This window comes from Salvelinus namaycush, chromosome 5 (assembly GCF_016432855.1).
Source record: "Salvelinus namaycush isolate Seneca chromosome 5, SaNama_1.0, whole genome shotgun sequence".
Classification (NCBI taxonomy): domain Eukaryota; kingdom Metazoa; phylum Chordata; class Actinopteri; order Salmoniformes; family Salmonidae; genus Salvelinus; species Salvelinus namaycush.
Window position 1 is genome coordinate 34,209,169 of NC_052311.1, and position 7,147 is coordinate 34,216,315.

Sequence of the window (7,147 nt, forward strand, 5' to 3'; positions counted from 1 at the left end):
AAATGTAGCTAGGTTTCGAGCCAATTGGCAATAGATTTTCATGCAAATATTCTAAAATCCACATAAAAATAATATGATGCAGAGATAGGTTTCCATCAAATTACTTGTTGTAGATAAAAGGCTGTGCGTGATGTACAAATGCAAAATACATTTAACTCTACTGATGGTTTTCTCACAAAAATATGGTATTATATACACTGAACAAAATATGAGCTGAAATAAAAGATTCCAGAAATGTTCCATACTCACAAAAAGCATATTTATCTTAAATGTTGTGCACAAATTTGATTACATCCCTGTTAGTGCGCATTTCTCCTTTGCCAAGATAATCCATCCACCAGACAGGTGTGGCATATTATTAAGCTGATTAAACAAACGCACCTTGTGCTGGGGACAATAAAAGGCCACTAAAATGTGTCACACAACACAATGCCACAGATATCTCAAGTTTTGAGGGAGCGTGCAATTGTGCCCCATGGTGGTGGTGGGGTTATGGTATGGGCAGGCATAAGCTACAGACAATGAACACAATTGCATTTTATCGAAGGAAAGTTTAATGCACAGAGATACAGTGACGAGATCCTGATGCCCATTGCCGTGTTATTCATCCCCCGCCATCACCCCATGGTTCAGCATGATAATTCAAGGCCCCATGTCGCAATGATTTCTGCACAATTGCTGGAAGCTTAAAATGTCCTAATTCTTCTATGGCCTGCATACTCACCAGACATGTTTGGGATGCTCTGGATCGACGTGTACGACAACGTGTTCCAGTTCCCGCCAATAACAAGCAACTTCACACAGCTAAAAAGGAGTGGGACAACATTCCACAGGTCACAATCAACAGCCTGATCAGCTGTATGCAAAGGAGATGTGTTGCGCTGCATGAGGCAAATAGAGACCCACAGTGAAGACCCACATAATACCTATGAAACCTAGCAGACAAACGGAAATGGTTCCAATTGTTTTTCCACCATTCATTTTTCCAATAAGGGATTTTAGAAACACTTAAAATAAGGGCTGTTTCGTGTAGGCTTACTGTGACGTTTTGATAACCATGTATATCTCTCTCGACGGACCTCCCGAGTGGCGCTGTGCCACTAGAGATTCTGGGTTCGAGCCCAGGCTCTGTCGCAGCCGGCCACGACTGAGAGACCCATGGGGCGGTGCACAACTGGCCCAGTGTCGTCCGGGTTAGGGGAGGGATGTCCTTGTCCCATTGCAAACTAGCATCTCCTGTAGCGGGCCGGGCGCAGTGTAAGCTGATACGTGTGTTATACAGTGTTTCCTCCAACACATTGGTGCAGCTAGCTTCTGGGTTAAGTGGGCATCGTGTCAGGAAGCAATGTGGCTTAGTTGGGTTGTGTTTCGGAGGACGCACCTCCTTCGCTCTCCCGAGTCCGTACGGGAGTTGCAGCAATGAAACAAGACTGTAACGTGGATACCATGAAATTGGGGTAAAAAATAAAAATCTCTCGGACAAGGTGACTTTTATCAACATACACGTCTCTATTTACTCTCAGATTCAAAAATGCTAATTAGCACAAATGTAGACATCGTGCAAGACTACAAATCACTGCAAACTCCTGCACGTCACCTCTAGCTGACACCAATATAAAACTTGCACAGAATTGTCCATCGTACTCAATTTATTCACAACTACATTTAGCTAACATTATTCCAGAGATTCTTACCTTTGCCTCGATTCGGCTCTCACCCAGATCATGGCATTTGTAGTTCTTTATGATAGCCATATTATCAGCATTTCATTTTTGTGGTGTAAATACAGGCAAATATAAGTAACCTTGTCCTAGAGAGATTTACGCGGTTATCAAAACGTCACGTTTTGTGTAAACCTACACAAAACACAGCCCTTATTTTAAGTGTTTCTAAAATCCCCTATGGGAAAAATTGTGAAGAAACGATTGGACAGCAAGGTTTTAATGGGTAGTATGACCCGTACTCTATAGTCACACCAGATTCTGACTGATTTTCTGATCCATGCCCCTACTTTTTTTTTTAAAGGTTTCTGTGACCAACAGATGCATATCTGTATTCCCAGTCATGTGAAATCCATAGATTAGGGCCTAATGAATTTATTTCAATTTGAATGATTTTCTTATATGAAAAATAACATCTTTGAAATTGTTGCGTTTATATTTTTGTTCAGTGTAGTTTAACTTTCTTTGGCTTTTACAAACCAACAGTCTAGCATGCTAGATAGCTAGCGAGTTAACTTAGGTGGTGAAGCAAGGCGTTCTTATGTTTGTATCTGTGGGTGAGGGGTAGGTAGCCTATTTCAAGTACTACTTGACTTGTAGCTACTTTAGCTAGTTGTATTATTTTGGTCTGGCTTTTTGAGAGGTTTCAGAGATCAACTGATTTGTATCCTCTCTTGAGTCAAGAGTGTGCTTACTGTACTATGGGAAGACATTGATCTGTTTTCTGTTACCCTCTGGACAGCAGATCATTAGTATAGCTAGTAGGCAAGGTTATGTAACCTTATTTAGTCCTACCTCCTATGGTGGGTTTTAAATTAAATGGTATTCACTTTTTTTTTGTTGGTACAATTACTGTTACGTTATTGATGCCAAATTGCAAACCTTAGTTGCACCTTCTGTATTCAAGAACCAATGAGTGTGCCTGTCTTATCACCTCTTAACTAGGTAAACTGTTTCAACCTGGAACAATTTTCTTTTGCTTTGGTCTGTTTCAGTCATTGAGTGTATGCCATCTCTAACACCTGACTTAAATAATCAACATAATTAATCACGGCGATAGGCTATGATTTGTAATCATGTATGAGATGGGCTGGAACAAAAGCTTCAGATCTTCTCCATGTGTAGGCTATTGTACTGGCCTGTGTGGTGCAGTCTTTCATATGTGTAGTAGTTTGTTGCATCGTATTTCTTAGTTTTCCATTTGTGTCAACTTTAAACTCAATCTAAGCCACAGACTAACTTCCTCCATTTTGTACTTGATCTTTATAGACACAGACCCGAAGACATTCAAGCAGCAAGCATCCCAAGTCTCTAATGGTCCCAGTACTGGTTGATATGCAGGCCTAAGTGACCACACACTCAAATGGACCTACAGATGTTGGTTGGGGTAAGATTCTTCCATCATTCACACACAGTAGACATAGTGTAAACCACCATGTCTTCAACAAAATGCTGTCCTCAATTCTTAATTTGTATTGTGTAAGGCTCAATTTGTTAAAATGCTGTGATCACTCATCTTTAATGTTGTGATTCAGACACACGATGAGCATGATTTGAATGCTGCAACTGAGACTGAATGACGTTGAGTGACACGCGCTGAGACCCCGTGTGACTGGACATGGGCCGCATATGTGTCAACAACCTACAAGGTGTGAAAAAGCACAGCAGCAACCACTTTTTTATGTTTATTCCATCCCTCTAGCTACCCCTTATTCCACACTATGCCTTTTATGTTCCCTCAACTTCGGACTCTTTGGAACTCTCCATCTTCTCTCAATAAACCCACCCTACCGTCACCCATTTTCCCTATACTGGTTCCTTCACTTGTTCTTCCCCTCATTTGATAACATCTAGACTCAGTAACACATTTCAGTGTTGTGGTGTACTGTTGCAAGCTTTTTTCCACCTGTGTAATGCTGTCCTGCTTATTCTGGGGTTCAGACTGAATGCAGTGGTAAATGTGCTTCTCACAATTGACAGCAGCAACATGGAACTGTTAAATTGACAAGATGAGTGTTGACATTACTTTAGGCATGGCTTCCATGTTCTGAGTATGTTAGATGATTTTCTCATTCTGCTGGAGTTGATCTAGTACTTTTTTTTAAATTAAACCTACCTTAAATTAAGCATCCAGTTGTTTTGTCCATTTGTAACTCACCCACCAAAAATCACAATATGCTGTTTTACATTTTGTGTTATTTGTGGTCTAATTCCTAAAAATGAAAAGCAGAAGAATCTGTCAGCTCTCGCATAGTAATAATAGATAATATGGTGCTTTTCGATGTCACAGGTTTGTGACGTTGATTAATAATTTAATCTTTACTTCAAGTCAGATGTTTATACAGTATGTTATCTATACATTGTTTGCTATTTAGATTTATTTTTTTTAAACAATGCAATTGTTGGAGTTCAGAAGTTTGACATGATTGCTGGGTGACTAGGTGCTTTCTTGTCAAATAAATATGCTTATTTATTCATGAATATAGATCTGCAATGCGTTAATCTGTCTTTGAATCTGCAACAGAACATGTCAACAAATTAGTTCAGGAATTAATACAGCAGTGCATTCCCGATTACATGACTTGAAATGGATTTCATGTCGTTCATATAATATATAGTTGGCAGAAATTATAAGGGATTAAATATAGAAGATCTGGTCAAATAAATAAAGATATGTTGCTAATATCTAGGTAGCTAACGTTAGCTTGCTAGCTTCTATGCAAAAACGAACCTAGTATTCGTGGCAAATTGTAAATATCTGGCTTCTACTAGGACAGTATTTTGTACAAGACACAAAACCAATTGCATAAAAAAGCTAAGAAATATTAGCTTAATAAAATATTTTACAGTAAATTAAAATGTTCTATATCTTTAGTTTTGGATCAAGGTAGCTATTAGCTAGATAGCTGACAGCAAAGGTGTCGGCTAGAGATGATGCAGGAGTTTGCAGTCTTGCGTGATGTCTACTTTGATGCTAATGACCTTTTTTATAATCTGAGAGTAAATAGAGCCATATATATTGATAAAAGTCACCTTGTCCGAGAGAGAAGTGGTTCTAAAATGAGTGTTAAAAACACCCGATTGGCACCATTTTGTGTTTGACCGCTAGGTTTTATGGGTATTATTTTATTTGTCACATGAACTGAATACAACTGGTGTAGACTTTACTGTGAAATGCTTGCTTACAGGCCCTTCCCAACAATGCAGAGTTTAAAAATAAAATAGTAAAACAAGGAATAAAATACACAAGAATGGAGCTATATACAGGGAGTACCTGGTGGCATCCTATGATGGTGCCATGTTGAAAGTCACTGAGTTCTTCAGTAAGGCCATTCTACTGCCAATGTTCGGCTATGGCGATTGCATGGCTGTGTGTTCGATTTTATACACCTGTCAGCAACGGGGGTTGCTGAAATAGCGGAATCCACTAACTTGAAGGGGTGTCCACATACGTTTGTATATATAGTGTATGTACATGAAGGCAGGGTAAAGTGACTAGGCATCAGGATAGATAATGTGAATAAAATAAACAACCGAGTAGCAGCAGCAAATGATGCGTGTAAAAGTGTGTGTGTGAGTAATGTGTATGTATTTGTGTTGTGTTGTTATGCATGTGTGTGTAACAGTATAACTTTAAACCGTCCCCTCGCCCCGACACGGGCGCGAACCAGGGACCTTCTGCACACATCAACAACGGTCGCCCACGAAGCATCGTTATCCATCGCTCCACAAAAGCCGCGGCCCTTGCAGAGCAAGGGGAAACCCTACTTCAAGTCTCAGAGCAAGTGACGTAACCGATTGAAACGCTATTAGCGCTAACTAGCTAGCCATTTCACATCCGTTACATGTGTTATGTGGGAGTGTCAATGTACTGTAGTGTGAGTGTGTACTATGGTGTGTGTGTGTGTATGTATGTGTATATATACACTGCTCAAAAAAATAAAGGGAACACTTAAACAACACAATGTAACTCCAAGTCAATCACACTTCTGTGAAATCAAACTGTCCACTTAGGAAGCAACACTGATTGACAATAAATTTCACATGCTGTTGTGCAAATGGAATACACAAAAGGTGGAAATTATAGGCAATTAGCAAGACACCCCCAATAAATGAGTGGTTCTGCAGGTGGTGACCACAGACCACTTCTCAGTTCCTATGCTTCCTGGCTGATGTTTTGGTCACTTTTGAATGCTGGCGGTGCTTTCACTCTAGTGGTAGCATTAGACGGAGTCTACAACCCACACAAGTGGCTCAGGTAGTGCAGCTCATCCAGGATGGCACATCAATGCGAGCTGTGGCAAGAAGGTTTGCTGTGTCTGTCAGCGTAGTGTCCAGAGCATGGAGGCGCTACCAGGAGACAGGCCAGTACATCAGGAGACGTGGAGGAGGCCGTAGGAGGGCAACAACCCAGCAGCAGGACCGCTACCTCCGCCTTTGTGTAAGGAGGAGCAGGTGGAGCACTGCCAGAGCCCTGCAAAATGACCTCCAGCAGGCCACAAATGTGCATGTGTCTGCTCAAACGGTCAGAAACAGACTCCATGAGGGTGGTATGAGGGCCCGACGTCCACAGGTGGGGGTTGTGCTTACAGCCCAACACCGTGCAGGACGTTTGGCATTTGCCAGAGAACACCAAGATTGGCAAATTCGCCATTGGCGCCCTGTGCTCTTCACAGATGAAAGCAGGTTCACACTGAGCACATGAGCACATGTGACAGAGTCTGGAGACGCCGTGGAGAACGTTCTGCTGCCTGCAACATCCTCCAGCATGACCGGTTTGGCGGTGGGTCAGTCATGGTGTGGGGTGGCATTTCTTTGGGGGGCCGCACAGCCCTCCATGTGCTCGCCAGAGGTAGCCTGACTGCCATTAGGTACCGAGATGAGATCCTCAGACCCCTTGTGAGACCATATGCTGGTGCGGTTGGCCCTGGGTTCCTCCTAATGCAAGACAATGCTAGACCTCATGTGGCTGGAGTGTGTCAGCAGTTCCTGCAAGAGGAAGGCATTGATGCTATGGACTGGCTCGCCGGTTCCCCAGACCTGAATCCAATTGAGCACATCTGGGACATCATGTCTCGCTCCATCCACCAACGCCACGTTGCACCACAGACTGTCCAGGAGTTGGCGGATGCTTTAGTCCAGGTCTGGGAGGAGATCCCTCAGGAGACCATCCGCCACCTCATCAGGGGCATGCCCAGGCGTTGTAGGGAGGTCATACAGGCACGTGGAGGCGACACACACTACTGAGCCTCATTTTGACTTGTTTTAAGGACTTTACATCAAAGTTGGATCAGCCTGTAGTGTGGTTTTCCACTTTAATTTTGAGTGTGATTCCAAATCCAGACCTCCATGGGTTGATAAATTTGATTTCCATTGATCATTTTTGTGTGATTTTGTTGTCAGCACATTCAACTATGTAAAGAAAA

General features: G+C 42.2%; 1 long non-coding RNA gene across 1 annotated transcript; it reads right to left on the bottom strand.

Annotated features, from left to right (window-relative positions):
* Positions 1–603: 603 nt before the first annotated feature.
* On the bottom strand, positions 604–4,826 carry LOC120047510. Its single transcript, XR_005476896.1, has 3 exons — positions 4,755–4,826; positions 3,838–3,934; positions 604–804 (listed from the first exon to the last, which is right to left on the bottom strand). It is a non-coding gene; the product is annotated as an uncharacterized LOC120047510 (long non-coding RNA).
* Between the last annotated feature and the right edge of the window lie 2,321 nt (positions 4,827–7,147).